The sequence below is a fragment of the Heptranchias perlo genome, chromosome 27 (assembly GCF_035084215.1).
Source record: "Heptranchias perlo isolate sHepPer1 chromosome 27, sHepPer1.hap1, whole genome shotgun sequence".
Taxonomy (NCBI): Eukaryota; Metazoa; Chordata; class Chondrichthyes; order Hexanchiformes; family Hexanchidae; genus Heptranchias; species Heptranchias perlo.
This window is the reverse complement of record NC_090351.1, coordinates 16,174,498-16,198,299: the sequence shown is the minus strand read 5'-3', so window position 1 is coordinate 16,198,299 and position 23,802 is coordinate 16,174,498. Positions and strand designations below refer to the sequence as shown.

General features: G+C 42.5%; 1 protein-coding gene across 2 annotated transcripts in view; it reads left to right on the top strand.

Moving 5' to 3' along the window:
• The window catches only part of LOC137344429 (synaptotagmin-B), a 536,286-nt gene that overhangs the window by 54,813 nt on the left and 457,671 nt on the right, over positions 1 to 23,802 (top strand). The window contains exon 2 of one of the 2 annotated variants that reach the window (XM_068007395.1): positions 12,066 to 12,178. The gene's annotated coding sequence lies outside the window, so the exon portion shown is untranslated. Of the gene's footprint in view, positions 1 to 12,065; positions 12,179 to 14,191; positions 14,397 to 23,802 lie in introns of those variants that run through there. The other variant, XM_068007394.1, reaches the window with a different exon arrangement.

The window sequence follows — 23,802 nt, the reverse complement described above, 5'->3', positions numbered from 1 at the left end:
CGTGGCCGGCGAGGCTGGTGATGCTGTTTGCCCTCTGAGGAGGTCATGACTGCAGCTACGGCGGCCCCCATCTGGTAGATGTACATTTGAGGGGGTCCGCAAGGTTGGTAAATGTGTCTGGACCCCAGGGTAAGTGTGCAAATTTGTGAATTTTATTGTTAGGGGGAGGGTGGTGGAGGTCAATCTTTGTCCAAAGTGACAGAGTGGCCTCCTGCAATGAGTGAGGGTCTCCCCCCACATCTGTCAAATGGACCTTTACAGCTGCCACAGGCTGATGGCTGCAACACGTCCATTTGAACTGGGAGTGTTTCCCCCAGTACGGGAAACAGTCTCAGTTAATTTCAAAATCCTACCCCTCCTAAAATATCAGGTCAATCAGGTCTGTAAATGACCTGAAGTACCTGTTTAAGTACTTTAAGTGGCACCCCGCCGACGTTAATTGCTGGCGGGAGTCCCACATGTGGAGGCTGCGCGCGCATGTCAGCGCGTCACTGGGGAACCCAGAAGTGGGCGGGTTGGAGCCGGGCTCCAGACCCGCCCCGAGAATCCCCGATTTTCGCAGCCCCCCCGCCACGAAAGTACCCGATCGTGGGTGCGAAAATCGAGCCCATTATCCCTATACTCACTGACCTTTTTTGGCTCTCGGTGACCAAACGCTTCAAGTTTAGAATTCTTATTAACCTGTTTAAATCCCTTCATGATCTCACCCTTCCAAACTTCTGTAACTTCCTCCAACCCTTCAACCCATCCCCAAACTTTCCATTCATCTGGCTCTGGCCTCTTGTGCTTCACCCCACCATTGGTGTCTGTACCTTTAGCTGCCTAGGCCCCAAGCTCTGGAATACTTCTTTAAACCTTGCTGCCTCTCCAAATCCCTCTCCTCCTTAAAACACAACTCTTTGACCAAACTTTTGGTCAACCCCCTCAATATCTCCATGTCCATTAAAAAAAATTATGTCTCTATGAAGTGCCTTGGGACATTTTAATAAAAGGCTAAGGGTGGTATATAAATACACATTGTTGTACAAATGACAGCATTCTGGTTGACAACTCCGAGTAGGAAAGCATTCTATAAGGAGGAAAAATGGTCTGTAAAGCTTGATTGCTGGCATTCTGTGCGGACTTTGTGGAAAAATGTGTAATATTGAAGCGCAGCTAAAGTTCTTTTATTTGGCATAACACATGGATCTTACATAAGCAAGAGCAACTCAAGAAGGTGGTCTCTGGCAGACAGTAGGCCATCCTTACCCAGTTAGCTGGTCTTTAATAGCTGTGAACTACACTGAATCCAACAGCAAGACATGGGTTCTCATCACAACTTGTCAAGTCAGGCTTCTTTCCTAATTCGATTAATATAGTTTTGTTTAGGACACCAAAGTTGCCAACTGAGACAAGTATTGTTGAGCTTTTTTGAGGATTCCCACTCCTCGACCAACTTTTTCCTGTTCATCTTAGTGCAGCTTGGAAGTGATTAGAAAGCAAAGAGCTAAAACTTTATAATTAAGGAGATCTTGATAACATTATTGAGTGAAGGTAGGTGAGCAACATCATGATCAAGCTTTCTTGACATGGTTATCGACTCAGTCTTTTCAGGAAAAGATAAGACACCACAGTTGTCCACCCACTATTGAGTTCTGTCTTTATCTTCTTACAATGAATCAGTTACTACTTGAGGTTTAGAATGGGGAGTTAACCATTCCATAAGTATTGTTAACAAAAAGATGCTTTAACTGATTGTAGTGCAGGTTCCAATTTGAAAAAGAGGACCTCAAGTTAATTAAAACGGTAGTAGCATTTAGGTCAATACTGACCTAATGACCTAGTGTTTAATGGCGCTGAGTTAACAAGTGCATCATATCCTCCATGCACGTGTGGTGATAAGATCTTTTTCGTCACAGATAGGGCCAGTGATGCACATGTTCTAAATGTTACAGTAAATGTTACAACTTTTACTATTGAACAAATAATGAAATTGAGATCCTTGAGCTGATGTTGAAAAGTATTAAACACTGTAAAGCAATCAGAAATTAATTTTTCAATTTCATGTTATATCTGAGTCACATCTTGGACTGTTTATGAAATTGTAATAGTTGCAAATTCTATTTTCACTAAACTTTAATACATAAAATATCCATGCTGTGCTAGCTTATCCCATAGCTTTGCACTTATTTATAACATGAAAGACACTGAATACTGTGAAAGTGAACTGATGCCTCATCACTGTGTGTAGCTATGGTGAACATAGCCATTTGGTGTTTTAAAAAGGTGTCAGCTGTGGCTCAGTTGGTACCACTCTTACCTCTGGAGTCAGAAGATTGTGGGTTTAAATTCAACTCTGGAAACTTGAGCACACAATCTAAACTGGTACTCCAGTGCAGTACTAAGGGAATGCTGCACTGTTGGAGGTGGCATCTTTTGGATGAGACATTAAACCGAGGTGCTGTCTGTTCCCTCAGGTGGATGTAAAATATTTATCTCTCAACCAACGTCACTAAAACAGATTATCTGGTCATTATCACATTGTTATTTGTGGGACCTTGCTGTGTGCAAATTGGCTGCTATGTTTCCTACATTACAACAGCAACAACACTTCAAAAGTACTTCATTGGCTGTACAGCGCTTTGGGACGTCCTGAAGTTGTGAAAGGCTTTATATAAATGTAAGTCTTTCTTTCTTTTGCTGAACACTTCATTCAATAATGTGTAGGATCTGATGTATTTAAGAATGTTTCCAATATGGGAACAAAATTCCAACAATCTTAAACTGCCTATGGAATCAAATTCTGAAAATGTAAAACCGAATTATGAATCAATAATAATAATATGTTTGTGGTCCCACATTTTTAAAGATGTACACTTTATTTCTACACGGATTTGTTCGAGTGAACTAATATTTAATGGGGCAGAAATTGCTTGCGAAATAACAGAGAGCTCAACAGTGCTCGCCGTTGTTAGTGGTAGAATGGAGGAGAATTCGCACATGCGCAGTGAAATGCGGAAATCTGAAACTTGCTCCTAGTGGTTCGCCAGTGATATGACAGCTTTGAATTAAAGGGACATCGCACCTGCAATCAGGGAAATCATTGAAAAAGTGCAAACTTGCTTATCTGCCCAGCTGGAAAGTAACTAATTACAACACCAAACAGGTACGCTTAAAAATACAGGTCTAAACTAAGTTTTAATGACTGCCAAACAACTAAAAATTAACTTTTAAAAATGTGGAGTCTCATTACTCCTTATTTTAATAGATTTTTGTTGTTAATTTTTTTTAAAATTAAAACATTTTTACTTTTCCCTTCTGTCTCTTTTATTTAATTCCATTATTTCTTACCCTCTCCTTTTTAGCTGTCTATAACTGTTTTTACATTGTTTTAAAATGTTTTACTTTTCACTTCCTGGTTTAATGTGGCAAGCCTGCAGAGACAGTGAACGCAGCTGTCAATAATGCTGCGATCTGATTGATTGAGGGGAGAGATCAATCCTCTCGCTTCTCCCAGGGTCCTAGCTTCACCTTAACTGACGCTGGGTTCTTCTCCGGTCCTATTTGAGGAAGTGCCCGAAGTAATTTTGTGGGGTTAGTATAAAACTATGGAGTGGCGAGGAGTGTTGGCTCGCCACTCTGAGCGATTTCTACCCCATTGTTCTAAGAACACAAAAAACTAATGTAAAGGAGAAACCAATTTTATATTTTTAATTGTTCAATCAAAAATAATTTTACCACAATAGAGTAAATATTTACAGATTTAGTTTTAATAAAAAATATAATTTAATATGGATGGAAATGTATATTGGGCTGGATTTTGCTGTAATAACAACGGTTTTGGGGGTGAGGAGCTAAATACGATTAAAACTACAAAGGAATTGGTACTCAGTAAATTAATGGGACTGAAGGCGGATAAATCCCCTGCACCTGATGGCTTACATCCTAGGGTCTTGAGGGAAGTGGCAGTAGGGATTGTGGATGCTTTGGTAATAATTTTCCACAATTCTCTGGACTCGGCAAAGGTCCCGGCAGATTGGAAAACTGCTAATGTAACACCCTTATTTAAAAAGGGTAGTAGGCAGAAGGCTGGAAATTATAGACCAGTTAGCCTAACATCTGTGGTGGGTAAAATTTTGGAGTCTATTATTAAGGAGACAGTAGCGGAACATTTGGATAAACATAATTTAATAGGACAAAGTCAGCATGGCTTTACGAAGGGGAAGTCATGTCTGACAAATTTACTTGAGTTCTTTGAGGACATAACGTACAGGGTGGATAAAGGGGAACCAGTGGACATAGTGTATTTAGACTTCCAGAAGGCATTCGACAAGGTGCCACATAAAAGATTATTGCTCAAGATAAAGAATCACTGGATTGGGGGTAATTTTTTTTTTTTAATTCGTTCACGGGATGTGGGCGTCGCTGGCGAGGCCAGCATTTATTGCCCATCCCTAATTGCCCTCGAGAAGGTGGTGGTGAGCCGCTTTCTTGAACCGCTGCAGTCCGTGTGGTGACGGTTCTCCCACAGTGCTGTTAGGAAGGGAGTTCCAGGATTTTGACCCAGCGACGATGAAGGAACGGCGATATATTTCCAAGTCGGGATGGTGTGTGACTTGGAGGGGAACGTGCAGGTGGTGTTGTTCCCATGTGCCTGCTGCTCTTGTCCTTCTAGGTGGTAGAGGTCGCGGGTTTGGGAGGTGCTGTCGAAGAAGCCTTGGCGAGTTGCTGCAGTGCATTCTGTGGATGGTACACACTGCAGCCACAGTGCGCCGGTGGTGAAGGGAGTGAATGTTTAGGGTGATGGATGGGGTGCCAATCAAGCGGGCTGCTTTATCTTGGATGGTGTCGAGCTTCTTGAGTGTTGTTGGAGCTGCACTCATCCAGGCAAGTGGAGAGTATTCCATCACACTCCTGACTTGTGCCTTGTAGATGGTGGAAAGGCTTTGGGGAGTCACTCGCCGCAGAACACCCAGCCTCTGACCTGCTCTCGTAGCCACAGTATTTATATGGCTGGTCCAGTTCAGTTTCTGGTCAATGGTGACCCGCAGGATGTTGATGGTGGGGGATTCGGCGATGGTAATGCCGTTGAATGTCAAGGGGAGGTGGTTAGACTTTCTCTTGTTGGAGATGGTCATTGCCTGGCACTTATCTGGTGCGAATGTTACTTGCCACTTATGAGCCCAAGCCTGGATGTTGTCCAGGTCTTGCTGCATGCGGGCACGGACTGCTTCATTATCTGAGGGGTTGCGAATGGAACTGAACACTGTGCAGTCATCAGCGAACATCCCCATTTCTGACCTTATGATGGAGGGAAGGTCATTGATGAAGCAGCTGAAGATGGTTGGGCCTAGGACACTGCCCTGAGGAACTCCTGCAGCAATGCCCTGGGGCTGAGATGATTGGCCTCCAACAACAACTACCTTCTTCCTTTGTGCTAGGTATGACTCCAGCCACTGGAGAGTTTTCCCCCTGATTCCCATGGACTTCAATTTTACTAGGGCTCCTTGGTGCCACACTCGGTCAAATGCTGCCTTGATGTCAAGGGCAGTCACTCTCACCTCACCTCTGGAATTCAGCTCTTTTGTCCATGTTTGGACCAAGGCTGTAATGAGGTCTGGAGCCGAGTGGTCCTGGCGGAACCCAAACTGAGCATCGGTGAGCAGGTTATTGGTGAGTAAGTGCCGCTTGATAGCACTGTCGACGACACCTTCCATCACTTTGCTGATGATTGAGAGTAGACTGATGGGGCGGTAATTGGCCGGATTGGATTTGTCCTGCTTTTTGTGGACAGGACATACCTGGGCAATTTTCCACATTGTCGGGTAGATGCCAGTGTTGTAGCTGTACTGGAACAGCTTGGCTAGAGGTGCAGCTAGTTCTGGAGCACAAGTCTTCAGCACTACAGCTGGGATGTTGTCGGGGCCCATAGCCTTTGCTATATCCAGTGCACTCAGCCGTTTCTTGATATCACGTGGAGTGAATCGAATTGGCCGAAGACTGGCTTCCGTGATGGTGGGGATATCGGGAGGAGGCTGAGATGGATCATCCACTCGGCACTTCTGGCTGAAGATGAATATTCTGGCATGGGTGGAGGATTGGTTATCTAACAGGAAGCAGAGAGTTGGGATAAATGGTTCATTCTCGGACTGGCAACCAGTAGCCAGTGGTGTTCCGCAGGGGTCGGTGCTGGGTCCCCAACTCTTTACAATCTATATTAACGATTTGGAGGAGGGGACCGAGTGTAACATATCAAAGTTTGCAGATGATACAAAGATGGGAGGGAAAGTAGAGAGTGAGGAGGACATAAAAAACCTACAAGGGGATATAGACAGGCTGAGTGAGTGGGCGGAGATTTGGCAGATGCAATACAATATTGGAAAATGTGAGGTTATGCACTTTGGCAGAAAAAATCAGAGAGCAAGTTATTATCTTAATGGCAAGAAACTGGAAAGTACTGCAGTACAAAGGGATCTGGGGGTCCTAGTGCAAGAAGATCAAAAAGTTAGTATGCAGGTGCAGCAGGTGATCAAGAAGGCCAACGGAATGTTGGCTTTTATTGCTCGGGGGATAGAATATAAAAACAGGGAGGTATTGCTGCAGTTATATAAGGTATTGGTGAGACCGCACCTGGAATACTGCATACAGTTTTGGTGTCCATACTTAAGGAAAGACATACTTGCTCTCGAGGCAGTACAAAGAAGGTTCACTCGGTTAATCCCGGGGATGAGGGGGCGGACATATGAGGAGAGGTTGAGTAGATTGGGACTCTACTCATTGGAGTTCAGAAGAATGAGAGGCGATCTTATTGAAACATATAAGATTGTGAAGGGGCTTGTTCATAAGAACATAAGAACATAAGAAATGGGAGCAGGAGTAGGCCAATCGGCCCCTCGAGCCTGCTCCGCCATTCAATAAGATCATGGCTGATCTGATCCTAACCTCAAATCTAAATTCATGTCCAATTTCCTGCCCGCTCCCCGTAACCCCTAATTCCCTTTACTTCTAGGAAACTGTCGATTTCTGTTTTAAATTTATTTAATGATGTAACTTCCACAGCTTCCTGGGGCAGCAAATTCCACAGACCTACTACCCTCTGAGTGAAGAAGTTTCTCCTCATCTCAGTTTTGAAAGAGCAGCCCCTTATTCTAAGATTATGCCCACTCGTTCTAGTTTCACCCATCCTTGGGAACATCCTTACCGTATCCACCCGATCAAGCCCGTTCACAATCTTATACCGATTGTGTTAAATTACTGAACGACATTTTTATTTCTAATAAATAGTTTCTTATTCTTGTAGAATTATATTTCAGTTCAATTTTAGTAAAGTAAATTGCACACATAAAAACTGCACATCTTGTCCACTAAAATACTGTCATTTCATTATTTTAGTTTTATAGTGACTTTTTATTAAATGCATCTAAATTATCCACTGTTGTTGAACAGTGCTATATTTAGTTTAATTTTAAACAATGTAAGTATCAGCTATGCCAATGGTGCCTTAAATTGTTGCCTTTCCTCTGTATGACTAACTCACAAGTCTGAATGTGAGGTCACCCTTCCTTCTACCCCATCCCCATCAGCAGCCCAGCACAACAATGCAAGAGTTTCTCATAACTGACTTTTAACAAGGTCTTAACTGTTCTGTTTGGCCAACATTCACATGAATGGGAACAGCAGGTGTTCTCTATTATTGATTTCTGCTGGTCTTGTTTACCTGTTTGCTCTCTTCTAGTTTTTCATAAAACTAACACTGAGAAGAATATATGTCACTCAGCATTTACATGTTGCAAGTTAACGAGCAAGTAACATGATTTGCTGTATCTAACCAGAGCGCACTTGTTGTCAATTAGTATAAAGAGAAAAACTGTCTCTTACGATCACTGTCTGCCTTTGTTACATCTTGCCTGAGAAAAAGGTGACCCAAAAAGACTTTGAAATAGGTTTGCCAAGTCCAAGTGATGTACTTCCTGGAAAAACTCCAACATTACCGAAACCTTGGCAAAATATCAACTTTCTTTTTTGGATTAGTCTGACTTTTCTAAGACCTGTATCACTGGACAATGATTCCTTTGTCCTTGAGAATATTAGAATAGTTCAGATAATTCCTCTGCATTCTTATTTGGGTTCAAATCTCAAGACTATCTTGGCAATACTATTTGCGCTCCAGAATTGACCGCCTGTACGTTTCGCGGGTGTACGCCTCCTATGTCCCGTCGGCCTCCATACGGCTGGTGTCGTGCTCGGACCATCACCTGGTGTAGATGGAGCTTACTCTGCTCCGCGCTCGGGCGGGGTCCGGGTACTGGCACTTTAACAACCAGCTGCTGGAGGACGCGCGGTTCCGGGACTCGTTCCGTCGATTCTGGACCAACTGGGGAAGGAAGCAGGGAGGCTTCTCCTCCTTGAGACTATGGTGGGACGTGGGCAAAGCTCACGTCCGTCTCTTCTGTCAAGAGTATGTGAGGGGGTCGACCAAGAGGCGGGAGTCCGAGGTCAGGCGGTTGGAGCAGGAGGTGCTTGACCTGGAGTCCCGTCTCAGTCAAGCCACCCAGGATCCGGCCCTGCGATGGGCGTACGAAGAGAAGAAGGGCGCTCTGAAGGACCTGCAACTGGTCGGGTCCTGAGGAGCGTACGTGAGGTTGCGGCTCCAGCTCCTTCAGGACCTGGACCGCAGCTCCCCCATCTTCTACTCGCTGGAAAAGCAGCGGGGGGGTCCGTAAGCAGCTCCTTACGCTGCTGGCCAACGACGGGTCCCTCTTCTCGGACCCGGAGGGAGTCAGGGCCCGGGCACGGTCCTACTATGAGGCTCTGTTCTCTCCGGATCCGTCCAGTGAGGAAGCGCGCAGAGTTTTGTGGGAGGACCTGCCGAAGGTCGGCCCGGAGGGCGCCGACCGGCTGGACGCTCCGCTAAGTCTGGCGGAGCTGACCGGTGCCCTCCACCAGCTCTCAAGGGGGATATCCCCGGGGCTGGACAGGCTGACCATGGAGTTCCTCAGGGCCTTCTGGGACGTCCTGGGGGGCGACTACCCGCGGGTCCTGGGGGAAAGTCTGGCGACCGGGGAGATGCCACTTTCGTGGTGCAGGGCGGTCGGCGTCCTGCTGCCAAAGAAGGGGGATCTCCATCACCTTAAAACTGGCACCCGGTCTCCCTCCTCAGCACGGATTATAAGGCCTTCGCCAGGGCGATGTCTGCTCGCCTTGGCACCGTGCTGGCCCACATGATCCACCCCGACCAGTCCTATACGGTCCCGGGCCAGAGAATCCATGATAACATCCACCTGGTCCGGGACTTGATTCACCATCCCCAGAGGGCTGGTCTGTCGGTCGCCTTCCTTTCCCTGGATCAGGAGAAGGTGCTCGACAGGGTGGATCACGAGTACTTATTCGGGACTCTGCGTGCTTTCGGGTTCGGGTCGCATTTCGTTGCCAAGATCTGACTTCTGTACGATGCCGCAGAGTGTCTGATTGAGGTTAACGGATCCTTGACGGCGCCCCTTCGTTTCGGGAGAGGAGTGCGTCAGGGATGCCCCATGTCCGGCCAATTATACACCGTCTGCGTGGAGCCTTTCCTGCGCCTCTTGCGGAAGAGGTTGTCGGGACTGGCTCTGCGCGAGCCGGGCGTGGAGGCCGTCCTTTTGACTTACGCCTTCGGCGTGCTCCTCATGGTCACGGATCCCGTTGACTTGCAGAGGATGCGCAACTGCCAAAAGGTGTACTCTGCCGCGTCCTCCGCAAGGATCAACTGGGAGAAATGTTCCGGACTCCTGATGGGTCAGTGGCGGGTGGACTCCCTGCCGGAGGAGCTACGGCCTTTTGCCTGGAGCATCACGTACCTCCGGTACCTGGGACTCTACCTTAGCCCTGCCGAGGAAGCCTGGCCGGCGAACTGGCAAGAGCTGGAGGCCAAAGTCACTGCTCGCCTAGGGAGCCTGTCAGGACTGCTCCGAGTGTTATCCTACAGGGGTCGAGTGCTGGTCATAAACCAGCTGGTGGCCGCGATGTTGTGGTACCGGTTGGTCAATTTGATGCCTCCTCCTGAGTTTGTCGCCAAGATTCAGAAGAAGCTCGTCGACTTCCTCTGGGCCAAAAGGATGCACTGGTTCGCTGCTGCGGTCCTTAGTCTCCAGCTTAGGGAGGGCGGTCAGGGGCTGGTGTGTGTCCGCACCCAGGTGGCGATTTTCCGCCTTCGGACCCTGCAGCGATACCTGTACGTTGAGGACCCTCCTAGATGGCGTGCGCTGGTGACGTATTTCTTCCGCCGGCTTCACGGCCTGAACTACGACACGCAGCTCCTGTTTATCACGTTGCCGGGCGGCCGCACGTCTTTGCGGGAGCTGCCTGTCTTTTACCAGGATCTGAAATATGGTTGCCTCCTGCCGGTGCTCTCTCCCGTCGGGGGTGGGGCCGTCCTGCAGGAGCCGCTGCTCAGGAATCCGTTCCTCCGCGGTGTTGGTTTCGGCGGCTCGCGGCTGATGGCGCGGTAGGCCCTGTCCGGTAAGGTAACCAGAGTCAGGGACGTCCTGGATGGCGGAGGGGCGGGCTGGTTGGCGCCGGGGACACTGGCAGCACGGATGTCCTAGCGGCGTGTCCGGCTCGCGGCCGCCGCCATCCGGGCGTTGAAAGTGGCACTCGGCCCTGACTCCACTCGGGTGTGGAGGAGGCTCAAGTGTGTGGAGCCATCCCCCGAGCTGACCCCCGTTTGGACGGAATTCCTCATTGGTGTCAGGCCCCGAAACCTCCCTTGGGGGGCTGTGTCTCACAACTTGAGCCGTCTCTCGCAAACTCCCTCCGTGCCATTTCACTCTGCGCAGAGGGATTTCCTGTAAGGGCTGCTCCTGCACACTCTCCACTTCGTCGCACTCGTCTCTCGCCGGGACATGCGTTGGCGTACCATCCTGCCGTCCGGCGGGGGTCCCCAGTGGAGGGCTCTCTACTCGGGGATCCTCCCGTGTGCCATTGGGGATCTGGGGTGGAGAGTTTTGCATGGAGCAGTCGCGACCAATAGGCGGTTACGCCATCTCACGGACTCCCAGGCCGCCTGCAATTTCTGCGGCCTGGACGAGTCCGTGTTTCATTTGTTCACAGGGAGTGGGAGGCTGCAGCCCCTGTTTGACTATTTAACGGGGTTGCTCCTCAATTTCTGGCTGCACTTCAGTCCCACGCTCCTGATCTTTGGCCGCCCGGTGAGGGGGGAGGCGGGCAGGTCGGTGGACGTCCTCGTGGGCCTGCTCCTGGGCCTGTCCAAGATGGCTATCCACAGGTCCAGGTTAGACGTGACCCGTGGGGGTGGTCGCTCCGACTGTCTGCCTCTCTTCCGCGGAATTCTCCCTGGAGAGGGAGCACGCGGTGTCTGCCGGTACGCTTGAGGCTTTCTGCGACTGGTGGGCAGCGCAGGGACTGGAGTGCATCCTGGACCGAGTTAATAAAATTTTAATTTGCCACTTATTTTGGGTTTTTTGTTTTTTCTGCACATAAACACACCCTAAAAAAAGAAAAAATAAACTATTTGCCAATCACAGATCGGATTTTGTCAGTTCTTAGTAAGCCTTGGCGAGGTGTTGCATCAAAAGCAAACATATAACCCTGGAGCCAAGAAGAAAGCAATGTTCAGAGTTTTGCTCCTGTCAGCTAAACATGCAGCATTAGTAATGACAATGGGCAGTAAAATGTTCGGTAGCCTTGTCTACATCCTGAAAATGAACAACGATGATTAAAATAAATGTATCTGAGTTTAATTTTTTTCAAAGAATGTTCTTCTTAAAATTTGAACTATGATTCTGATTTTTTATGTATGTGGCAATGAATATGCATTTGTGTACAAAAGTGCATCTTAAATTAAGATATCCACTCCTTACAAACCAGAACTAACATTTACCAGCATAAGAATATAATTGTCTGTAATGTATTTCCGCATATAATGTATCTAGAGAATTGTGGATAGACTACTGAAGGTCAATATCTTTAATTGAATGGATTATTCTCCATTTCATGTTTGTTTATGTTGGATGATATTTTTAAAATGTGAATAAAATTACTCCTCTGAAGACACTGGTTGTATTTATATGTGTTTAAAAATGTTACAGGCATTGCTTCAGGCTGGAAAGGATAGTTCAGGACCGAGCGTGTTTCGCATGTGTATCTTCAATGGAGTTTGAAAAGATGGTCAACGGTCAGCCAAACATGGGACTGTCCACAGGTATGAAAGAAATTATTAATTTCTAGCCAATAGTAGCCAGCATCAGATTCATTTCACACTAAAGACAAAGGGGAAGAATAGTGGGTGGAGCAGGAGCCATCTTCCTGTTTTATTTAAATGAAGATTTGAGTAGAGGCAACTACCTTTGCATCTGTTTATTTATTTCATACTGAAATGCCAAGAAGTCCCTTGGAGCAGTGATGGATGCCTCCTAGTTCTATGTTTTAATACATGATGTATATAATTAATTATATCCTTTAGTTCACAATTATGGCTACCAAACCAAATGGATTGACTGAAGGGTGCCACTTGCAACATCTATGCCTAGCTAGATCTGAATATCATCAGTCAGTCAGTCACACAGTAATAGAACTGCACCAGTGTAAAAATCAGAGTTAATAAATGTCCATTGCTGTACTTTGAGAAGTATATATTTTCTGCAGTAAAGAGCTATAATTTAAAAGAGTCTTTGGTTTGTGTGAGATTCCTGCCTGAGTTTTGGGAACCAGTTTGTGGAAGGACACATTGAGATAACCCTAAGAATATGGAGGCTCTTCAGTGAACTTTAGAAACCTGTACAAACCCTGTAGATTACTCCCAGTTGTTGACATCCTATTGTCCTTGTGCTCAGAAATTCCATATTTGCTAAAGTAAATACAATAATAGAAAGGTCACTGCTCCTAGAACTGATTTGGAATGTGTGTAAATTCCCCAATTTAATTCCTTGTAACTTTTCAGAATGGTTGACTTGACAGTCATACTCGGGTATGTGAGATTTTTAAAAGGTTACCTAATTTACTTACAAATATCATAGTGTATTTGTTCATGTTTTGAATGGAACTATTTATTTTTTCCTTTTCTTTCCAGAAGAGTGGCTATGGCTTTAATTTGAACCAATGCATGTATATTAAATTTGCAACATTTAGCAGATCTAATTGATTCAAAATTAACTGGCTAGCAATTTCATGGTCCATGGGGTCTCTGCATTCCTCTAGGAATGTGGGTAGACTGGCTCATTTGCCTTGATGATGAAAGATGTTGCACAGTGACTCAGTCATATTTGTGCATGTAGCACCGAGAATGACATATTCACCTGAGGTAACAGCAGTATTTCTTTAATGGATGTTTGTCACTGTGATTGCTGACTAAATCAAACTGGACTGCTTCATGAGAGAACAGGAGGGGTTCATGCTCACCACTTACTTCCTGCATCCTCGGGAACCCGATTCCTGCTTCACAGTACAGACAGTGAGTTAGTTTTTATTAAATTTATTGAGAACAACATGATCTAGCACATGTTGACTAGTTAATTTGTTTTTTTTTCACTAACAGCAAGTAAAATATGTCTTGCACGATGAATACAAATTGAAATCTTAAAGCCATAGTAAACTATGTGTAGTCTGAAAAACATGCACTATATACATTCCTAAAAAGAAAAATAATTCATTCATCCATTCATCTTATGTTCTGATAATGATGCCTGTTTACATTCTCTATCTTATTTAAACAACATTTTTGCAGTATAATTCATGTCAGTGAATGTAAACCGATACATCAGATTAGTGAGCTGCTTAACCTAGCAGGGTTTTTTTTTACAATTAATAATGTACTGTGCAAGGCTGTCAGTAGCCAGATTCTGTTTCTTGTTCTATTTTTTTAAAATTAGGATGCTGCTTCTTGCAGATTGCATTATCTATTGATCTGTTCTGTTTGTCTGCCTTGCTGAATCATTTACGCATTGAACATTACCGCTGAAATGTGGACTCCTCATACTGTATGCTAGTGCTGGTGTCTGCTGTCATTTCAGTTGTATTTGATTTTGCCTCATTGTGCTGATCCAGCAATACTTGATGCAGGGGTGGAGAGTGCACCACAAAAGGGACCATCCCCAATTAATGCCGAGATTCGACATTACCAAACAACACAGCAGCCAATCAGCTGCAAGCACTGTGAAATACAGCAATGTATCACTAGAGGGATTTCTGGGAAACTGCAGTGCTTTACTATGATGCTGACCTAAACATTTCAGCACTTCTCTCTTCCTCTGTCTCTCTCTCTCTCTCTGCTTCCTCGTCTTATGTTGTGAGTCAGTGTTCATTTAAAAAGGGTGAAGTTGTCTTAAGTCTCTAGGAAGCAGTTTTCTTTTCCCTGTTCTATCTGTGAGAGTGTCCTGAAAATCCTTTTGACGAGAACTTCCCTATAAGGAGCACAGGCTAAGGTAAGGCTGCCTAGCTGCAATAGATGATTGAAAGTACTTCTCTCAATTGCATGCATCATTGTCAGGCTGCTGCTGCCTCATCCCGTACTGCACTGCAGCCAGAGGTTTCCCAGTATTATACAGAGCTGCAGTCCTCCTTGTGTGTTGGATATAATTTGGTAAGAGTTTGATGCCTTTGTAATAAATTGAGATGAATGACATACATGATAAACCAAACTATAATGCTTGAAAAGGAGAAAGGAGATTGTACTGTGTGCAGTGTTTCTCTAACGTATAGATTCCTGATAAAAAAATAGTCTGTGCTAACAATGTAGATCATTAGTGTCTTTTCTTCGCAGTTGTAGTTTATTAGTCTTGATGAACCTGCACAGCCAGCATTGTATTGCTTCTGCAGTTTTAAAAAGTAAATAGTTTTCGATTGTATGATGCCTACCCCTTAATGAAATATTACATTCTGAATCTTATTACTGTTACAAATCAGACTGAGTGAAACGGAGAGATCCTGAGGACAACTCTTTACTGCATTGTTTGATTAAACTGAAACTAGTCTCTGATTTATATTATGTAGAACAATACTGCTAAGACTTGATCACGAATTTCAATTATTCTTCTGATATTGTCAATTCATTAAATGAGTGAAAAGTTAACAATTGGTTGAATCTTTTGCCCATACCCTTGTAATACAGCTGTGGTAAAAGATGCATATTAGGGATAAGTATGAATAATCTGCACAAAAACTTCAAGATGCCCTGGAAAAACCTGAAGATGACCTGAATTGAAGTTTGCTTCAAATACCTTCAAAAATCTTTAGAGAATCTCCTATTTTTCAATAAAATGAGAACAATCTTTCAAGAGTTGCAGCTTTATTGCCATTTCTTTGCTTTGGGAGCATTGTAGGGGTAAATCATAATCAGAACAGTTGTGGTGTAGAAACTATTTGCTACTGGGCTGTTGCCAATGATGGAGGAGAGGAGCTAGAGTATGAAGGGTAGTGAATCTCGAGTAAAAGAAAATTACTGTAAGAGGCTACACTTCAAAGCTTTGCAGTACATTACAGATCTGACCACGGTCACATTAGGTGTAGTTGTATGGGTATTAGGACTTAGAACACAGGTAATTGCAGCTGTGTAGAGGAGAAGAGCTTTTGCTCCCCAAACTTTTATAAAGGCTCACGGCTACTTGTTATAAAGTTCTTAATCCCTTTTTCTGTTAAGAATAATCTGAGTCGATCATGGACTTCCTTGAATCCACCGTCAATACCGTCCTCTAATCAGCCAGCTGATCGGCTTCCAATTGTTTTTCTCCATTTGAGGTGGAAGGTTGGGCATTTTTAGGGCTTGGTTTCAATTATGAGTTTAATTGGATTGGATCAAATTAAACCAAACTGCACAGTTTAGTTCATTGCAAACTTAATGTACTTTAAATATTGATGTATGGATCTTTGTTTAAGTATATGAAATGAAACCTATTCAGTTAACGATTGTCATCATATAGATAAGTGAGTAAAGTTTGTTGAGATGGATCATTTCTTTAGTGTATTACTTTAAGGAAGGTAATTACTTGGGAAGAAAATATAGCTAATGTCATCAACATAAACTGCCAGACCAGAAGCAATAGATGAAACATAAAATTGGGAAAGATCTCAATGTCAAATTTGACAATGTATAATTGAATTAGATTTGAAAATGTCTTTATGAAAAGCCTGGTGAGAGATCAGTATTAAAATGAAGGCAGCATGAAAATTCTCCAATCCATTGGGCATAGACAACGACTGCATTCCTAATAAATGACTGCCACTTTAGTATTTGTCCTCCTTCATTAGTAAGAGACAAGAGTTGTGTATTCAGACTTTGATCGATAGTAGCTCTGAAGGAGATCTGATTACGTATTCCATATTTAAGTCTTTTTAAAAATTATTTTCACTACTTTTTTTGAGGTGGTGAGCATTGGATGATGAATTAAAGTATTAGTCACATTGGACTTTCACTGTATTATAGCATAATTTATTTGCTTCTTCGCTATTATAGAGTTGGGGAAGAAATCAGCTGTTTCGCACCTAAATCATGGTGGGGAAGAATTCATTCCTGCTGTCAAAACTTAAAAAAAATACAGGCTCACTATAGTGATGCAAAATGTTTACAGTGCACTGCTATAGAGTGGTCAAGGACAGGCATATTCTCTCTGATGTCATGTGATGAGCACTGCACTGCATTGCCCTTGGCTCAATGCCATTGATAAGTCCCGCCTTGAACGTCTGTAATCCTATCTTTGACTGTGATTGGACAGGGGTCTCAGCCAATCTTACAGTGGTTCCAAATTTGAATATGTGCATATAAAATTTTACTTTGGCGAAATAGCTGAGGGACTGGTCAATTTTAAGTACGGGCGGGATGTGGCCATTCGTAGAATTGGTATGCGAGTAGGGTGAATAAATGTGCAAATGATTATGCAGCACATTGAGACTTCAGGTTTGGTGCTGGTGCAAAGCAATTTCTTGTGGGGTGTAAATTGAATGTCAAGACCCCAACTGACTCTGAAACAAAGTGCATTGAGATTTCCTCCTCCATGGAGTCTCAGTCCTCCTTGCTCTGTTGTCAGGTTGGTCCCTGACTGCAGATTCTACACTGTAACTCCAGTGTTGGTGTGACGCAAAACTGCTTTGCAGGGATGGCAGAGTAATGTACCCTTGCACATAGCACTAGATACGCATATTCTGCAGTGTGCTGCTAAATAAAATACATTTTAGTGGCACATTGATAAAATTGCTATTGCAATCAGTGTTGACACGTAACAATTATGTTGGAAAATTGCATGGTGCTTCAACAATATTGTACAACTGCATATTAGAAATCACTAAAACTCCTTTTATACTGATCAATTAAACATGCTTACCTAAGCTTTCTTGCAATTATCAGAAGACCAAGTCAATTACAACCATGCTGAGGCTGTGATTTTAAAGCGAGCTCTTGTTATGTTTTCTGATTTTGAATCACTTAGCACTTTTTAAGACCAACAGTTTTTAATCATCTAAGATTTCACTATGCCTTTTAGAACAATATTGGATAGCTGACCAGCTGTTTCCTTTCAATGTCCTATTTTTAAATTGGGGAACAAATTATAAAGAAAAGACTCCAAAATTCTTTATTTTATATTTTCACTTTTTATTATTCCAGGAACCTCATCAAATGCTGAATACAGAGCTGCTGGAGAAAGAGAAGTGTTGTTGTAGCATTGAGAAAAAGTCTTCTCCATACACTGCTTTTAAAAAAGCCCTTCCTGTCACAGATAGTAACGCGTTGCAGTACTTGAGATTCTCCTGGAGTCTATTCCAATAGGTTGTCTTTGTAAGTGCTTTTGTGCACAGTCATCCACTTGCATATGAAGATGTATGAAACACTGCCAGAGAAAGTTCAATAGTTCGTATAACCTTTCCTGACTGCACAATATTTGAAGTATTGCATGCTGTTATACTGCTAATTTAGTGCTGGAGTTCCAATGGTATTAATTTGTTAGCACAACACCAGTGTATATCCACTGATATAGAATCTAAACCCATTTACAGCTTCACACCAGACTCTTGAAAAAGTGAGAATCTGAGTGCTAGAGCTGAAACTAAGCAAATGAACTCTGGGCAATCAACTCACTACCACGAGTCAGCTCCCTTCTGCTGGCAGACTTGCAATGGCAAGATATTTCTGTGTGTGTTTCTCCCGAACTTGGAGCATCACTGTGCATGTGCAACCATGCACATTGTTTGGTGTCACCTCACTTGTGTAGTGCTGGCACTGTTATGTGGATGTTACAACAGTAATGTTATGTTACTCTATATAAAATAGCCAGTAATTTAGTGTCAGAAATGGCTTTTCTAATTGTGAAGGTGCATTATAAAAATACCTTTAATTGATCTGTATAAGAATTTCTAACCATGGTAATATATTGTCACAACACTCGTAAATGTAGCCCAGAATACTATTAACAAACAGATCATTAACTAAGGTTAATTTTTGTATCATGCTCTATGATGTATCCCTTTTCATAACTCAATTTTATTTATAATAATATGATAAAGATAAAGCACAATAGAGTAAAACATCACCTCTTTTTGGAATATAATTTTCTCACCTGCAGCAAAATTATATTAAATTATATTGAAAAATGGATGGTTCTTTCATGATAGGCTGAATGCCTCTTTCTGTGCTGTATGATTCTATAGGACAGCAGTTATATCATTCTTTGCAGTCCACTATTCCGAGCCATCATTCTCAATAATAATATTCTAAATGAGCTTTCAGTTGTATTGCGGAACACATTCCCTGAAACGTAGCCACAATTCTCCATGTGTTTTAGTGTAATATTAAAAAGCATTGATTGGATATAATTACTTCTCAAAATGTGTTTGCCTGTACTTTGAAGCTCAAGCTATGAATACAAACAATGACCAGCAGCTTTGAAATGAGGGGCTATAGTTATGGAGAGCGACTTGCTAAGTTAGGGCTTTTTCACTCAAGCTGAGAAGGTTAAGGGTGACCTAATAGGCAGTTTAAGATTATGAAAGGTTATGATGGGGTTAATATTCACAGATCATTTCCATTGGCTGGCAACACAGTAACAAAAGGGCACAAATTTAAAGTAATAACAAAAAGGATTGGAGGGGAGGTTAGAAAAATCCCTTTGCATGAAAGGTGGTTTGAATGTGGAATTCTCTGATACTGTTAAAGCAAAGTCCATAATAAATTATTTGAAAAGGGAATTAGATATTTATGTGGCAGAGGAATCTTGAAAGATATGGGGAGTAAAGAGGAAAGTGGGATTAGACTAGGTGGTTCATGTGGAGAAAAACGCTGGAGCAGACCTGATAGGCCAAATGATCTGTTGCTGTGTTGTAACCTTCCATAATTCTATGAAAATATAAGTAAACCAGCAGTTTATATGAGACAGCAGATTGCCAGTACTGAACTGACTTTCCTTCCATTCTTTACAGAGAGAAATAAACTCTTTATTAAAAATGCCCTTTGTGGATGGAATTTTCAGTTTGCCCGGTGCCTGTATGTGCAAATGGGAGCTGTATAATTCCTGAAAACAATTTGGGCCCAAAAATATGTATTTTGATTTATCTTCACCTTTTATTTCTTTCACTTTTGGAAGATGAACCCTTTTGTTTGTTCATTAATTTTGTCTGATTGCTTCTACATTGATTCAGTTCAACTTACTTAATGGAAAGGTTTTAACAGAATAGGAATATTTCAACAATACTTGCATTTATTTAGTGTCTTTATCATAATTCATCACAGAATCAACCAAGTGATAAGAGAAGGATTAGGAGAAATGACCAACTTTATAGTCAGAACGATAGGTTTTGAGAAGCCTTTTAAATATGATGAGAGAAGTAGGAAGATATAGAAAGTTGAAAAGGTTTGATGAGAGAGAAGAGCAGGCAGCTGAAGGCTGTGACATCAAATGGGGAGGATCAGATGCACAGGAGGCCAAAATGCATGGTGTGGGACATAGGGCTGGTGGAGGTTACAGAGTTATGGTGGGACAAAGCCATGGAAGGATTTTGCATACAAGAACAAGGATTTTGAAGTTAGTGCATTTGAAAACAGGGAGCCAGTGGATGTTGGGGAGGGCAGGGGTGATGGGCAAATGATTCTTAGTGCAGGACAGGATGCAGAAGGCAAAGTTTTGGATGAGCTGGAGTTTGTATAGGGTAGAGTTCGGAAGGCTGATGGTGTGGGTGTTGGAGAAGAGGCTCAATAGAAAGAAGCAAACTTGCATTTTAATTTTGAATAGCACTATTTTATAAATGAGTTAAATTAGTTTAGCGCTGATTTAAAAAATAGAAGACTTAGAAATGATCTAATTGATGTTGTTCAAACTTGTGAAGGAAACTGACAAGGTTTTTCCAGGAAAATTGCTTGCCATGGCAGCAATTTTCACGTTTTGGGAATTTTTAAACCATTTTTCCACAAAAAGGATTTGGAAAAAAGAGTTACTTTAAATTTTGAGTTTTTAAAGCAAAGTGTATTGATGTAACTTTAAAAGGCATTGAATCAAAAAGTGGTTAATATGCTAATAACCAGGACACTAAAGTTGTTTTCCTCAAAGACTGTAAACAATAAGGAATTCATCAGCCTATGTTGGTAATTGGTAATCACCTCACACCCATTCTCTTGAGAATTCTCTGGTCTCCAAGACTCAGCAGGGGTTGTCTGGCAGGCCTTTCCTTCTGGCTGTGAACATAGGGAGATTAAAAACTCAGTCAGAAACAAACACTAACTGTCCAGTTTTAAACAGAAAGCTGCAAGGGCAAGCTTTGGCCAGGCTCTGAAGGATCATGCAGGGGGATAGTTACTTATTTTGTTTAAGTCAAGCAAGATGAGTCACCGATGTGAGGAAGTGTGGCTTGTTCATTATTTTGTAATACTATGTACAGATGCTGATTTAAATTTAATGAGTTCAATCATCAAAATAGGATGAAGAAGAAGAAAAAATAATATTTTCACTATTAATAAGAAAGGTAGAATTTATTTTTACATGAATGGTAATCGACTTGTGCAAGAAGTTTCCAGAGAAGGCCTTTGAATAGAATTCAAGAGACAGTTTGATGCACTTCTGGAATGAGAAGGGTTGAGAAATTTGGGCCTGTTGAGGTGGGTCAATGGGGTTGAGACCACTCAAAAGGGATGGGGTTGTTGAGCTCAACTGCCATTCTTGTTCCTAAAATTCCTTTATGGTTCTATGTTGTCATGTCATGATGAGATTTTGTCACATGGCTCCATTATTAACTTATGTGTGTATTATGTTCACCTTCTGGCATCACCACAACCCCCTGTCGTTGCCAAGCTCCACTGACTACCCATGTCCAAGAGAATGGACTCTAAGCATTTTTGTCCTCGCCTTCAAATCCTTCCACAGCCTCATTCTTCCATACCTCTGTGATCTTCTCTGGCCCTAAGTACAATCATTTCCCAATTCCCTTCCATAAATATTTAGCACTATCTTCCCCTCTTATTGGCCCCAGTGTTTTGCATTATCTTTTGGCTTTAAGAGCAGCCGACTAACCTGCTCTGAGATCTTCTCCTATCTGACTCTGCAACCAACTGCTAAGAGAGGAATAAGAGTGTCGCTGAATGGCAGTCCCTTTTAAATTTCCTTTCTGTGATTGGAGCTTATCAACGCAATTTACTCCAAATTTTTATTTTCCAGCTCTATGTTCTATATGTATTTGATAGTGACATAACATGGAATATTTAACAACTCAACGCTCCCACGTTAATCAATTCCTACAACAGTTCAAAATAGCTTATAACTTAACAGACAACCCCTTCTATGCAGGAGTGTATTGTGGTTTTGCTCTATATTGCTTTAGTATGTTGGAAAATGAAATCAACTTGATTTCTATTGATTGTTAAGGCTGCATTTAGTCAGCAATATTAGTGTTCCTGTGAAGCAATTTCTACTTCTGAGTGATGCTAAATTTGCAGTATAAATCAGGATTTGGCCTGACCCTACTCCACAGTGAAGTGTTGCCTAAGACACCTAGAGGAGAGACTCTCATATATTGCTTGAGTTTGTCACTGCAGGAGTTTGACGCTCCAGTGTGGTATGAAGCCTGCCTCAAAAAGTTTGCGAGACCCCTTGAACCTCCTGGACACTTTTTAAATCTACCTGGAGTTCATTTAAATGTTTAGAAAGTGCAGACTTTCCCACCTGTGCCATCAAAACATTTAAACTTGAATGGCTGGATGAATGGTTCTGCGCATGCATGTGAGCAGGAGTTGCCGGAGAATCATTGTTGGAGCCAACACAATATAAACAAGGTGCAGCCAGACTGAAATCGATACTGCAACTGCTGGTCTCGACCCTTATATGTACCATAAATTCCTATTACTTGTAATGGCAGCATGTTCCAAGATTTCAAAGTGAACTGTCCTGAAATGTGGTTTTCCGTACGTCCTGACAATTTTAGCTGGAAGAATTATTGATGTGTTTTAAAATCTTATTTTTTCACTGGTACACAATAGGTGAGGCTTGGGCATATTCTGTAATGCAGCACCTTGTCATGATGGGCTTCCCCTTGGGGCTATATTAAATGAGTAGGTGTCCTTTATCTGTACTTAAGTTTACAATGACGCCATACGTGATTTTAAAAAAAATTCAAATTAAGGCATTTATTAATATAATGCAGGAAACCAAGTTTCTGGTCTAGTTCCACTCTTCGTTAATTACTCACTATAAATATATACATATGTATTATATTGTATTAATCAATGTACTGCATAGCATCATCAAAAATTGAAATGAAGTATTGGGTTATCTTCACTAAATACAAAAATATGTAGCTCAAAAAGAGGAATTTAAACTTTTCTAATAAATTTTACTTGGATCACCTTTGTTCAGATATTTCCCATTATTTTTAAATGCTTTTAGCCTTTGTAGTCATTCAGGTTAAATCATAGTGAGCTTGAAATTTAATTTAAATGAATAGCTCTGGCCTCTATAGTCAATATTAGCTTTTTCTTTATTACTGTCTTCAAAAAAAAATGTTGACAGGCAAAAGAATGAGGATGCATTTATACTGCAAATTAGCAGCTTCTCATTTACATTGATACTAAATTTTCGGTATAGTTCTGTGGTTGAGTCGGGAGAACAGTGGATGTGAGATCCCTTGAAAGGGGCCGTCTCACACTGCTTAGGTTTGACGTTATATGGAGTCTTTCTTTTGTGTAGTATCTAATTGGGTATGTAAAGCGATCGGGGACCTGTTTGGCATCCTAGGCATTTTATAAACTTAAATATACTGACAGCAAGGACACTCCCTCTCTTAAAACATTTAAAATCTAACAGCTTGGAGTTGTGCATGCATAGAGCTCTATCCTGGATCTGGTGGTCCAAATTGTGGATGGACAGTATAAACAAAGTACTGTGAATGGATAATGTAGCTATTGATCTGAGATCAGTAGTTCCAGTATAACTACACCTTGAAATGTCTCACCATCCAACCCATGACATTAGTATGGCAAAAATAACATCTAATTTTCTCATAAAAATGTTTGGAATAGTGCTACTTTATGTTACCTGGTTAATCACAGCATTTCCCAAACTCTTTTGCTCCCCCTCCACCGCAGTAGTGAAGACGAGCACTCTTGCCCCCCCTCCCCATAAACGTAAACATTAGATATTTGTTGATAACTTACAAAACATAAAACAAAGTTCAATAAATCACAAGTTTAAAAAAATAAAACATACTGTTTTCCGAATGGTACTGGCCCCTACCCTACTGGTCTTTACTGTAAAGCAGCGTTTCCCAAACTGTGGGGCGTGCCCAGTGGCGCGAAGAGGTCGGAAAAATAAAATGCGATAATCCACTCACGTGACCGGGGAAGTCCCACGAAATGGCAATGAC